We start from the raw sequence: 13300 nt of genomic DNA, 5'->3' as shown, positions 1-13300 counted from the left end.
TGAATTTATGAATTAAATGTTTTGTCATGTTTTATGGATTGTGGGAATGAATTATGATTTGTTTGAATTATTCGTTATAATATGATTTGATTGAGTTTTCACATAAAATAATGTTCTTATGATGCCACGAATGATATGATGTTTTATGGATCCCAAGATCCAAATGATGCTTTATGATCTACAAAGAGTTATGTTGTTTCAAGCCAAGGCTTGGTAAAAATACATAAAACATGATAAATGAAAGTGAAAGACCTGGTTTGTCTGGCGGTATATAAACTACCATCTTCCTATCTATCGGTCATGCATGCACCACGGACACCTGTCCACCCATGGATCACGAGCCCAGGCTCCCATGGTTTATGAGCCCAGGCTCAGGGCCCAGGCCCATGTTACGATGATGAGCCCAGGCTCAGGGCCCAGGCTCAGGGCCCAGGCCCAGTGGAGAATTCCTTCACGGTTCGTACTTGCCGACAACTAGCATGTTAAATTGCAAAGTTTATGAATGAAGTGAATATGATGTTTTATTAAATGTTTTACTTATTCTATTCTCCCTGTGTTATTAAATAAAATGAATTGAAATGAATTTACGCTGTTAGAATAGTTCGTTACTGAGTCTTCGGCTCACCGTTTTGTTTTCCGTTTTAGGTACTGCGGGGGATGATGGACACGAGTAGTGGCGATGAGTTTCACTTTATTATCATCCACCTAGTTTATGCTTACAGTTTTAATAGTTTAATAGTTTTAATTAAAGACTCTTAGTAAGTTATGTAGTTTCATTTTAATAATATTAAAGGATTATTATATATATTTTGGAGTATTTAAAGGCTTATGATTGATGTTTGCCTTGTAATTTCCGAAAAGGAAGTTACGGCAGGTAATGCCCTGACCAATTAGGTTAATTCCGCTGCTAATTATGCTTTAATTATTGAATTAGAGGTCGGGGCGCTACAATTTTCATGTATATAAGCTACCATTTCCCCTTACTTCTCATTAATTCACATAACGTTTTCGTCCATTTTGTAGTTAAGATGTGGTAGAAGATAATTTTTATTTTATTTAGGTGGTAAAAAACTATTTTTGATGTTTTGGGTGGTAAAAAATAATTTGTCAATTATTTTAGGTGGTAAAAAAAAATTTAACCTTAATAAATAAATTAATTAACAAAAACGAAAGTTAGCACAATCTTTTTTCAAGACTGTGTTCTCACTTATCTAAAGCTATAAAATGAGAAACTTTACTATCTGTTAGGGGAGAAAATGTCCCTCAAGTGACATGGCAAAATAGTGCCACGTGTCACAATATATGGCGGTCAACGAGATGATGACGTTGCAAGAAATAAAGGACTGCTCAAATATCAAAGCAATGTGTGCCTGACCAAGTTTACAAGAAGTTTAGCGAAAATAGGACGTGGCGTATCTTTGTGGGATTATGGCGTCCACCTCGATCAACGGATCTTCAGCAGCCCATCTGCACGACAATGTAACCTAGATATCTTCTACAAAGATGTATTTGACATCCTTGTAAAAGACAGGCTCTTTTATGCTCAAGCTATCAATTATCAATAATATTATTCTTGCTCTCATTGTGCTCTCATTGTTCTTAAGTTATTTTGCTTATACGAATTTTCAGTACCACTCCTCGATGAATTCAACCCAAGGTAGAATTTGTCAAGAACAATTTGCCACCCACTGTGGGGATGACAATCAAGTATAGCCTGATAATCACCAGCAATCTATGAAAATAGCCTACTTTCACCATAGCAAATTACCGTTCACTGCTCAAGACATCAACCGACGGTTTGAAACCATGGTGGAATGCATCAGCCTCCTCCAGAGCGAGAACGACGTCTTCCAGTCGCAGATCAGCTCCACCACCTCTCTCACCACCAGTTCTAGGATCCAGTACCGTCGTGACACCACGGGGCTAAACTGCCGAGTTGACCTGGGAAGCAAACCACCGTCCACATCAACCCTCTATTTGAAAGTTCCAGCCACCCAAACGGTCCAGTCTTGGAACCAATCCCAGAAGCAGAACGACTCATGGAGCAACCCAACAAATCTTCTAAAGGAATCACACTAAGGAGGAGCCACACGGTGTTGACCAACACCCTAAGGACGTCAACTATCATGACCGCTGCCAGATCCATCATGTCGCAGATTAACGCCCACTCCGACTCTAACACCGATGACAACACCAACTCAAGACCCCCTGCTGCCGCCACCACCGATAGTGCAACCTATGATGTCGTGGAACCAGATGACCGCACAATAGGCCGCTCCCCAGTTCATGAATCCCTCATCGACTCCAGCTCTGACAACCTTCTCATAGTTCACTGTGACTCCTGTACCGATGACTTTCTCTCAGTATGCTGCGACCCCGCATGCCTTCCAAGCTTCGCAGGCAACCCTACCATTCCGCTAAGATTACACGAGAGACTACACCATCTAGATCATTCCCCTCGGTCCAGCCGTTCATGTGAGTCATAGTTTTGTATCTCCTTTTCCTTATGCTACATGTACTAGTTGTTTACAAGGACCGCCGCCCGCCATACAACGTATTTTGTTGTAATTCAATATGAACATCCCCTTAAATACCCATCCAAAAAACACCTACTACCAGCATCTTCAGGCAATCCTACCCGATTTATCCCTCTCGTCCCTATGCTCAACAACATCTGCGAAAGCACCAATTACCAACTCCAACAAATCATGATCATGATTAATAAGATCCTAGGAGTACCAGCCCCAATCAAAGAATCTAGCATAGACAGTTATGTCGACTCACCTTATGCCGACCCCATTGACGTAAACGACATCCCAAAACGCTTCTTCCCATCCAACATGCCCATGTATAACATAACCACCTCAAGAGACCATATCCCGACATACAAACAACATATGATGACCGTCCCAGTCCCGAAACATATGAGAGAAGAAATCTTGTGTAAAGGATTATGTCGACATTGGTTGGTCCAGCCCTAAAATAGTTGACCAGTCTCCCTAACGGATGCATCACCTCATTTCCCATATCTACATGTTCAACCAACAGTTCGCAAGTAGCAGAGACCTGGAGTAGGAAACAAGTGACCTGTACTGAATAGTCCCACTACAAGAAAATGTCGTACATAGTGACACTTTTGCTGTGGCGCTTTTTAAGAGGGTCACAAAATATTTGGGGCTGGAAAAACTAAGCATGCATATAGTGACGTTTTTAATCGCCAAAATAAATACTGACGGCAAAAAGAGTCACAATATACCAAAATAAACACATGTTACATACGTGTCCTTGCTTCCCACTTAGTATGAAAATTTAAAAGATATTCAGCCCCACTTTTCACAAACCCACGAAGTCCTCAACCTCCTCACTCTCAAGTCTTAACCCACTCGCCCTAACTCGATCTATCTTCAGCAAGCCCAGATTATTCCCGAAAAAATCCCAGATTATTTTCAAGCAAAACGATCTCCTCAAATTCTCATCTATTTCAAGTTTAAATGGGAAATCAGGAGCACATAATTCTCACTGTTCACCTCTTATTTTATCTTCAATTACACACTTATTTGTTTTAGATTTGGATTTCATGATTGATTTCGTAATAGCAATATCCAAGACTCCATTCGAACCCAATCGCAACGTCGTCAACACAACAATCAACAACGCAATCTCTCCTCGCCGCTAATTTCACCGGTAAATTTTTTAACAATGTTATATATATACCTATATCTTAGATCATGTTAATTGTACAATTAATTTCTGCAATTGAGTTTTATGGGAGAGGTATCGATGGAACAAGGATGAGGTTAAGGAAGGGGTTGCTTTTATGGGAACCAGGGACAAAAAATCTAATGATTTAGGACCTTTTAATTTTAAGGGGAAAACATATTCTAATTAAAAATTCTGCAATTATTTTTTTATTTGTTGTGACTTCCATAGTGAATTGAGTGTATACTGTGAATATGAGACTTTGATTTTTTTAGTTATACGGATTAAGCAGAGGCTTTGCTTGTGTTCCTGGTTGTGCCAAGCATGGAGCTATTCATTCGGGTTGTTATCTGGTTCAGCTTAAATTCTGTGTATGACAAATGCAGTAGAAATTATTTGATTTTCGGGATGATTGAAGTTTTAAGTTTACTTAGAAGCTGTTGCGTTGCTTGAATTTAGAATATACTGGTGATGAATTTAGAATATAGACACTTAATTTGATTTTGATTAAAATGCGAAACTTTAATTTCTTGTAGTTGAATGAGCATATTTAGTCGATGCAGTATATCACAGGTGCTTGTAAGAGCTCTGTAAAATGTGATAAAAAAATTCTAGAAATTTGTAGGATTTAACTTTGATTTGAATAGGATTGCATTTCTTGTTGATCAAAATTAGTTGCTGAGCAGGTGAGTGATCATATAATTGATTTAGGACAGTTAAAATTGATTGTAATTATTCGGTGTTTAAGTAAATGTGTTGTCTGAGACTTGATTTTGATTTTTATTTTGATTGTTTAATTTTGCAATGTGGTCCTAGTAATTTGCATTTGACATTTTTTAGTTGTATTTTAAATTTAGATTTTAAATTGTTTATTGAATGCAGATACTGGGAAGCTGATATCTTGGGGTTCAACTGATGATTTAGGGCACAGTTATGTGACTTCTGGTAAACATGGGGTAATGCACTAGTTTTTGATGCCCTAAAATGCTAATTATGACTCTATTACGAATTTAAACATACTCAAATGGTGTGCAATTATGTTTTTCAAGGAAACGCCAGAGGCTTTTCCACTTCCTACAGAAGCTCCCATTGTAAGGGCAGCAGCTGGTTGGGCACATTGCGTCTCAGCTACAGGTATTACTAGCCATTCGTCCTGCCCATTTTTTATGTATCACTGTTCTAAATTTTTTACTTATATTTGATACAGACAGGGGAGAAGTCTATACTTGGGGTTGGAAAGAGTGTGTTCCATCGGGGAAGGTTTTCGGCGATTCTTCTTCTGAAGGAAGCTCATAGAAGGATGCACTTGAAAAGAAAAGTTCTCTGTTTCTAGAACAAGGTAATTATGGTTGGTTACATTACTCTTACGATAACAAAAAGGGCCTGCACTTTGTCTGGTTGAACTATCAGACTTGCTTCATAGATTGTTTTTAGCAGTTAGCCCTCGAGGGTCAAAAAATGCCAATGGTATTGGGCCAGGAACCGTCTCAGAAAACAAAGGAGCAGGATAAGAAACCACGAAACAAAGACGGGTTTCATCATCTAAACAAACTATTGAAAGCTCCACAGCTAGTGATGAAACACTCACAGCATTACCCTGTCTAGTAACACTTAACCCTAGAGTAAGGATATCAACTGTTGCTGATGGGGGAAAACATACTCTTGTTTTGTCAGGTAAATTTTGAGCATGTTTCTACTTTATTGTTTTTGGCAAGAACTAAATTTGAATGCCTGCCAAGTTGTGTTAACATGGCAAAACTCATAAGAGTTATGGTTATACGAGTTTCATTTGCTCTATACGACATTTTCTTGTAGTGCAAGACTCTAATATTCTTTATTTAATTAGTTAATAAATTAATTATATGTGATTTACATGGAAATCCTACGTGGACGCTCTAAATTCTCTCCAAAAAATTCCCCTTTATATATATATATATATATATATATATATATATATATATATATATATATATATATATATATATATATATATATATATATATATATATATATATATATATTAAATTTTCATAGAATAAACAACTTTATTTTTTTTAATTTTTTTTCGGAAGATGATCGAAATGATGGACATTGTTTTCTCTTTGGTGTAAGATGATTGAATATGATGACAACGGTCGATGATGATGGTGATTGGTGATGATGATTACACATTTAATAGGGACTATATATTAAATAATAAAACTTGAGGACTTAATATTAAATATTAAGTAGTTAAATTTTTTCATTGCAGGCAAACAAGTTGTGTCTCAACCGACTCACCCATGCTTACTCACTATTTTTAACAAAATCCCAGATTGTTATCAAAAAAATCGACTCTCTACCCAATTAACTCTCTTATGTGTTTCGCATATTAAGGTGATTGTAATTACGCAGATTTGATTTCAAAATTGCACCACCTGCATTTCTCTCGCCTTTTTCTTCATATTGTCTAGGGTTTACTCGATTGAGCTCGAAATTTCAGCTTCAATGGGCGGCGAAAAGAGAAGAAGGCATGATGTTGGAGTTGTGCACTCTAATGGCAGATTCAAGAAGCCTCAAACAAGGTTTATTCTTATTTTTCTCTTTCTTTTTACTCAATATATTTGCTAGAATTTTCTTCTATTTGTTTTGCTAGGGTCTGGACTTAGAGGCATGAATCAAATTTGTTTGCAGTACATCTTTCTTTTCTCACCTTTTTTTTGTATTTTTTCTTCGAAATGATTAGGATCTAATCTCAAATTTGCTGATTTAACTGTTAATTTCCTATTTTTCATATGAAATTGCGATTTCTCTCACTATTTTTCGGTTGAACTTTGAGTTTCTTTAGTATATGTGAAGCCTTGAAGGGGGTTCAAATTGGCCAGCTTCTTTATTTTTGTCATATTCAATTCATTTTTTATTTATTAAATTAGGCATAGTATTCTTGATTTATTAAATTGGTCATAGTAAGATTGTCTATGTTAGATTTTTGTCAACAGTTTATCCATAAAATAAGATGTAGGTATATTTGGGAACTCACTGACTAGTATGGTAGAAAAAAAGCATGGAGTATTCTTTTGTATAGGTACATGTCATTGTACAGTATGTTAGAGCTCGGCTATGTCACTATTGCAGGGGCGTATCTATTTTATCGTTAACTTGACAATGGGAATTTTACAATTAGTTGGTCTTCATCTTGCAGTCTAAAGCAGAATACGACAAGGAATGTAAGATCTGTGCAAGGCCTTTTAAATTTTTCTGCTGGAGACCATGTCAAGATGTAAGATATAAGAAAGCAGAGTAAATTGAAAAATATATGTCAAGTATGTCTATTTGATCTTGAGTGTGGTTTGCTGGTCCAAGTTCGAGACGCTTCTCTTAGCATCAGAACCAATAATGCCATTCCTAAGAGTGATGTGAATAGGGATTATTTTGCCGAGGAACATGACTGCAAGGTATGCGTCTTTGTTTCATAATAACTGATTTCGTTAGGGTGTGAGTTTGGCAAGTTACTTTATTAGTTTACCTAATTAAAAGTTGATGCAATGTCTGTGCTTTATATCTGGATTTCATCTGGTAGTCCGTGTTCATTGTTTTGTTGGCAGTCCACCTACTGTTGTTGCCAAACCATACATTTATGATGTGTACATTAACATTCCAACTTGTTCTTAATATGGTTGCTCTATTTTAGGTTGTTGGTATGCATGTTGCCTGGATTTCTATTATGCTATATAAGACCATGGTACACTTTTACCACTTTACCATAGAAATCCTAGGCTTGGGCACATGGCTCTATATGTCCATTGTTTCGCTGGTAGTCTACCTTACTGTTAGTTGCTGGTTGTCCACCTTACTATTTTTTGTATCCTCTTTTTGCTTATCCTCCCCGCTTACAGAACATATTGCAGAGGTACAGATGCAACTTGTTATTTCTAAATTCCACTGTTGCACAACCTTGCTTGCTTTGTCAAAGACTTGATTGAATTATTATTTCTTACAACCTAATTTATCTTTATCACGTGAACCAAAAATTACATCACATGTACATAACCAAAAATTATAGACTACAAGAACTTAAAAAATTCATACCTAGAAGTTTTCACCATTTACAACAACTAGATACATAACTTCTTTGCTAAACTTTAGAATTGTTTTTATCAATCTCAAACACTAATAATTAAAGTTGCTAGATATGATGTTGTCAATTAGAGATCCATCATCACCACTTCAATCCAAATGACCTGAGGATAACAAGAAAAATAAACAATTAGAATGTTGCCTTTTACTAAAGAACATTACTTGGAGTATAAAGTTATGAAATCAACGTATTAAAGAAACTGCAACAACTACAACGTAAATATAGCTTACAATAAAGCACAAACTTACTATCTGAGTTGCTAGAACTAAATAGAAAATTTTAATAAAAACCCGATAAAGAAAAGGACAACATATTAATGAAACTTAAACTCTCACAATTTTCAGAAACAAATCAAGAAATAAGCTAAGGAACACAAATTAATACAACTAAGTAGAACCCCATTCATGGGTTCGTTTTTTCGCATATCTGATATGTGTGGAAACACACATATCAACTAAAAGACAAATAGCTAAAAGACAAAAAAGGAAGTACCATTCATGTAAAAAAAGTACTATTCTGTAAAAAAAATAGTGCCATTCTGTAAAAAAAAAGTAACATTTGTGTTTAGAAAAGTACCATTTAATTTTTTTTTGTCCTTTTTCCTATTTTATCTTTTGTTCTGATAGGTATTTCCCCATACATATCTGATATGTATTTGTACTTCCTCCCCCATTCATTACAGTAAAAGGAATCTATAAGTTTTGCTCATACCTAATACAACTAACTCCATGCGCCTGAACTTATATTAATTGATTCATTGTAGTTATAAATAGAAGTTCGTTGTTGTCTTTGTTTAATGTATATTTTTTAAAATGTTAGTTTTTTTCCCTTGAAAAGTTCATAGAAAAGCTAATTCATAAAATTAATAGAGCCGAATATAATATCTCAACAGGCCACCAGAGGTACGCAATAAAGACATAGCAAGTCTATTTGATATCCTCACCAAATTAACATATCTTTATTTACGTTATATATCGTAGTAAATATGATTACGGACTACCTATGCATGATTCAACCAACATCTAGACAAATTTGATCAACAATATAACAAGGATATAGTCTATATGCGTCGGACCAAGCTAAATACCTAAGTTAAAGGTGCTTGTGATAAGATTGAGAACCGAAAGGTAAGAGTAAGAAGAGAAGGCTAGTTTCCCAACAAATTTATTACCAGTAGAGTCCCTTGGTAGATGTCTCATCCATATAGGCACAAGGCTTGAATGACCCTCCATATTGTTCTAGTCATTCTTCCAGCCTTGAAAAAAATGTATTTTGATCCCAGCATGTCGACCTAAAACAAGATTTGAATCATAAAATAACTGCACACAAAATAAAAATATAAGCATTTCATTTCCTGGAAATAGAGTGCCAATAGTCTCTTCTATACTCAACAACAGTTAGCTCTCTCATACCTTGAATTCATTAGGCTAAGGATTCATCTAAGATCCTAAATTGACATACTAAGATACTCGAAAGAATCTCATAACAAAATCATACTCAGTATTCTTTAATTTATAAATTGCAATAAAACATCCACAAAATTACAATTACAATTACAATAATACTGATGGCCTGTTGTAACTGTGCCATGACATTTGCTGAGTAGTTGTTTATTTCAACTTGTTGGTCGCGCTTAAAACCTTTTGTAGATTTTGATGGATTTTTCTATTGGAATAAATAACTTTGGATTGCCATGGTGAATGAAATCACGCTTTATGATTGTTGCTTTGCGGAGAGCAGAGTCACATTTCTCTGTTCATGTTAAGTCAGTTATCTTATTCTTAATCATGGAAATCATGTTTGTTTTGAAGTTCTTATTCATTTTCTAATCTAGTTGATTGAGCACTTGTTTTCTTTCAGGTATTTCTCTAACATATTTGGACTTTGGGGATATGTTTAGCCTAATTATAGGGGAGGAGAATGGTAATATTTAATACTATGTCACAATATGGGTTTAACGACATCTAAGAATTCTACATTGGCCTAGAGCAGCTCAACTTGCTTGAGATTGGTTGTGGGTTGGGTACCGGACCCTTACTATCTAACTTGTAAGGGGAACTAGGTGCCAAATACACTTGAATTACACTTCCAGAAGAGCAACACCTGGGACTATGCTTTTGCTGGGGTAGTTGGTGATAAATAGTGCTTTTGCATGCCATTACTGTCCCTCGTGGTGCCTTCTTAGGTAGATCGTTCCTTACATCAAGTTATGTGTATCCTACTATTTAGTTACTTCGACTCTTTAATGTTTCCTGAATAGATACGAATGCTGAACCGCAAGGATGTCATAGCAAAACATTACCTTATCAGTGTTAAATATCATAGCAAAGATCTCGAAATGAATGAGCACCTAAGTGTTCTTATTACTCATGTAATTTATTTTGATTATCACATGTCAAGTGTCTGGTGTTACGTTCGTGCACTAGTTATCAGTTGTATCCATGGTGGTACCTGAGTATATGGCTATACTGATTACTGCATCCTGTAAGGGGGTCGAAAAAGCACGAGGCTAATGCGTGACCTTGTCCCTCGTGGGTGTGACGCTTCTTTTTTATTCAATCAAGTGTAATTGGATTTCCTGTGAGTTTACACCCAATTGACTAGTAATATAGGAGTCGCCATTCAGTTTTTAACGACAATGAGAAAAACTGACAAACCCCGGTTATCGTGACATAAAGGGAGTGCAATTATGTTTGACCACGATGGCCGTAGGTTCCCTTGTGATCCCTGGTGGTGGGGATCGCTCAACGTACACCCGCAGGGTAGAGATTGAGGGTTCGGGGGACTGTAACTACCGAAAGGAGTACTCGCTCTTCGATAACTCCAGAGGCAGAATATCCTTACTAGCTCAGCATAAATAATTGAAGGGACATGCGTTAACTATTAAACTAATCTGAGTAGATTTTAATAATATGCAACATATAGTACTAGATCGAGCGCGATTATCTGATTTAGATTGTTTTAAGGGACCTAGCATGATAATCCAATTTCCCTAAAATATCATATTTATTAAGCGTGATTGAACAATCAGATTTTAGTTAGTTTAACAGTTCATAAAAGGGCGAGGAAAGCAATTAAACCATGGAAAAGGGACACATTACGACGCACCCTTGAGAGGTGCGTCACGGTTCTCAGAAAACTAACCACTTTGACTTTGCTATTTCTCCTTTTATTTAACGAATCTCAAATTATGGGACGGGATACGTTCTGTTCGATTTATGGATCGATTGCGACAGAACGCGTGATCAGTTTTGCAGCGTGAGGCTTAGGCTTAGGGGTTTAGAGTCAATACTCAGAATATAATTGTGTGTTATGTGTTCTTTTCACGTCGAATTTGGGGCTGTATTTATAGGGAAGAGTTCGTGAAAAGATAGAATTGTAGAGTTCTAATCCACAAAGAATTAGGGAAAAACACGTACCCAGGTATTTTCAGCGCCCAGCTCTGGGCGTCAAAGATTTCGGCGCCTAGGGCTGGGCGTTGAAAATAGAGATCCATGCAATTTCGACGCCCAGGGCTGGGCGTTAAAGATTTCGGCGCCCAGCTCTGGGCGTTGAAAGTGATGTCTGGGCCGAGTTCTTTGTCAGATTCGGATTCCTAGAATCCGGAGTGTTTGAGATTTAATCGAGTCTTTTAGTGCGTATCAATTTCATGACGGAATGCGTCTGGGCTCGTTACGAACTCTAGGCTCGTTAGGATTTCAATTAATACGTAACTCTTATTTCCGAATCATATTAGGAATAGGATTCTCGCAGTTTTCTATCTCATTTAAGATTTATGTTGGAGTGCAACACCTAATTCTGACAGGTTTTTATCTTTTATGACTTGCCACTTTTAGAAGCTACCCTTTACGTCAGTTACTATTTTTAGCAGGTTTCCATAAATAGCAGGTTTCGGGTGAAATGAAAAGGGGAATTGAGATTCGTTATTTTATAGGAGATGCGTTGTCAAGTGGAGATTTATGTTCTCATCATCGAACCTTCCCTTTCGGGAATGGGGACCAAAGTAGGTGTCTACACATCCGTCTTGATGTTTTTCTGAATTTCTTATCCCTAGTTTTGCACCAATGCACTGAGATTCCTTTTCATACCTTGTTCTATATCTTCTGTCAAGGTTAAATGTTGGATATGTCTGCATTCGAGGTAATGGTGGTAGTTTTTTTTTTTGTAATGCTATTTTGAGTTTATGCTGAACAGGTTTGGTTTTCTTTAGGTGGTGTGCACAGAAGGGCCAAAGAGAATTAGAGAATTGATTGCAATGGGTGCATCCTTTGATCTTCAGTATTTTACTTTTGGTCTAAATTGTGTACTTAATATAAATTACTAGAAATACAATGATTGTTTCCCGTATTGTAAGATTTATAATGGTTATTGTCCTTATGTTTAAGCCTTATCTAGTAAAATGGAATCAGGATTGGATTTGTTAGATGATCTTCTGGAGGCTATCATTGACAAGGTACCTCTGCTTAAAAGTAAATAAAAAATGTGTTTTTTGCTTCTGTATCCCACAAAAATCTAAAAAAATTTGATTTTTCAACTTCAATAGATTTTGTTCTCCCAACCAACTGAAGCACACCCTGGATTTTTTTTTTTATATTCTTGTTTAGCTATTTATTATATTAGTGATGAATCTGACAATGCTTGCTTCAGACTTTTGCTAATGACGGTGCTGGAAAAGATGGTAAAATTTAAGGAAGAGTGGAAGGCTTATAAGTTATACCCGTCGTAATCCCAACCAACATGAATCTTTCTTTTCTCAAGTATGTCACTTCACCTTTCACTCTTTTAGTTATTTGTTTTTAATTAAGAACCTGTCTCTTTCTTTGGGTTTATCATCCTGAAGGTAACATCCTTATGATAACTGGGATTTTATAGTATGGTCCTCCTATCAAGTCTGTGGCTAACTGGGATTTTATCAAGTTGTATTTTGCCGACAATACCATATAACAAGTCGCATAAACCTTGCACTTAGGTTGATTATGGCACACAGGTTACTGCTTCCTGTCTAAAAATGCCCTTCTGCTTCACTTTTGTATATGACTGTCTTCTTCTTTTTTTTGGTGAAAACGGAAACATTTCATAAACTAAAATTCAGCCTATTACAATCCGTCAAATGTAAGTTTAAACAATAACTAGGGAGAATGAAGTCAATGTAAATATGACTGTCTTCTGCTGTCCTCAATTTACAGTTATTACTTATTAGTGGAATATAATGCATGGTGGAAATGTTCTAGTTTTGTTGGTTGATCAGTCATGTTCTCTGATTCTGTGAGACTATCCAACACGGTTTTGCTCTACACTGTTTTGGGGTTTGAGCTAATTAGTAATTTCTTTAGTGCTTGAGTTATATCACAAGCACAGACACACACGCACATAAATAGGTTTGGTGGGACTAAGAACAGAGTTGGAGAATCCAAGGCAGATTGGAGTAGAATTGTGTAAATCGGAGTCAGGTTGAAATTTTAACTTCTAGTTGGATCAGAGTCT

General features: G+C 36.3%; 2 long non-coding RNA genes across 2 annotated transcripts; both read left to right on the top strand.

Moving 5' to 3' along the window:
• The first annotated feature begins 3374 nt into the window (after positions 1-3374).
• On the top strand, positions 3375-5603 carry LOC110775207 (uncharacterized). The gene is made up of 5 exons (XR_002529686.2): positions 3375-3684; positions 4582-4655; positions 4749-4833; positions 4907-5038; positions 5137-5603. It is a non-coding gene; the product is annotated as an uncharacterized lncRNA (long non-coding RNA).
• A 267-nt stretch (positions 5604-5870) lies between these two features.
• On the top strand, positions 5871-10490 carry LOC130462095 (uncharacterized). Its single transcript, XR_008922228.1, has 3 exons — positions 5871-6263; positions 6881-7133; positions 9677-10490. It is a non-coding gene; the product is annotated as an uncharacterized lncRNA (long non-coding RNA).
• The last annotated feature ends 2810 nt before the right edge of the window (positions 10491-13300 follow it).

The sequence above is a fragment of the Spinacia oleracea genome, chromosome 5 (genome assembly GCF_020520425.1).
Source record: "Spinacia oleracea cultivar Varoflay chromosome 5, BTI_SOV_V1, whole genome shotgun sequence".
Taxonomy (NCBI): Eukaryota; Viridiplantae; Streptophyta; class Magnoliopsida; order Caryophyllales; family Amaranthaceae; genus Spinacia; species Spinacia oleracea.
This window is presented reverse-complemented; position numbering and strand designations above follow the sequence as displayed.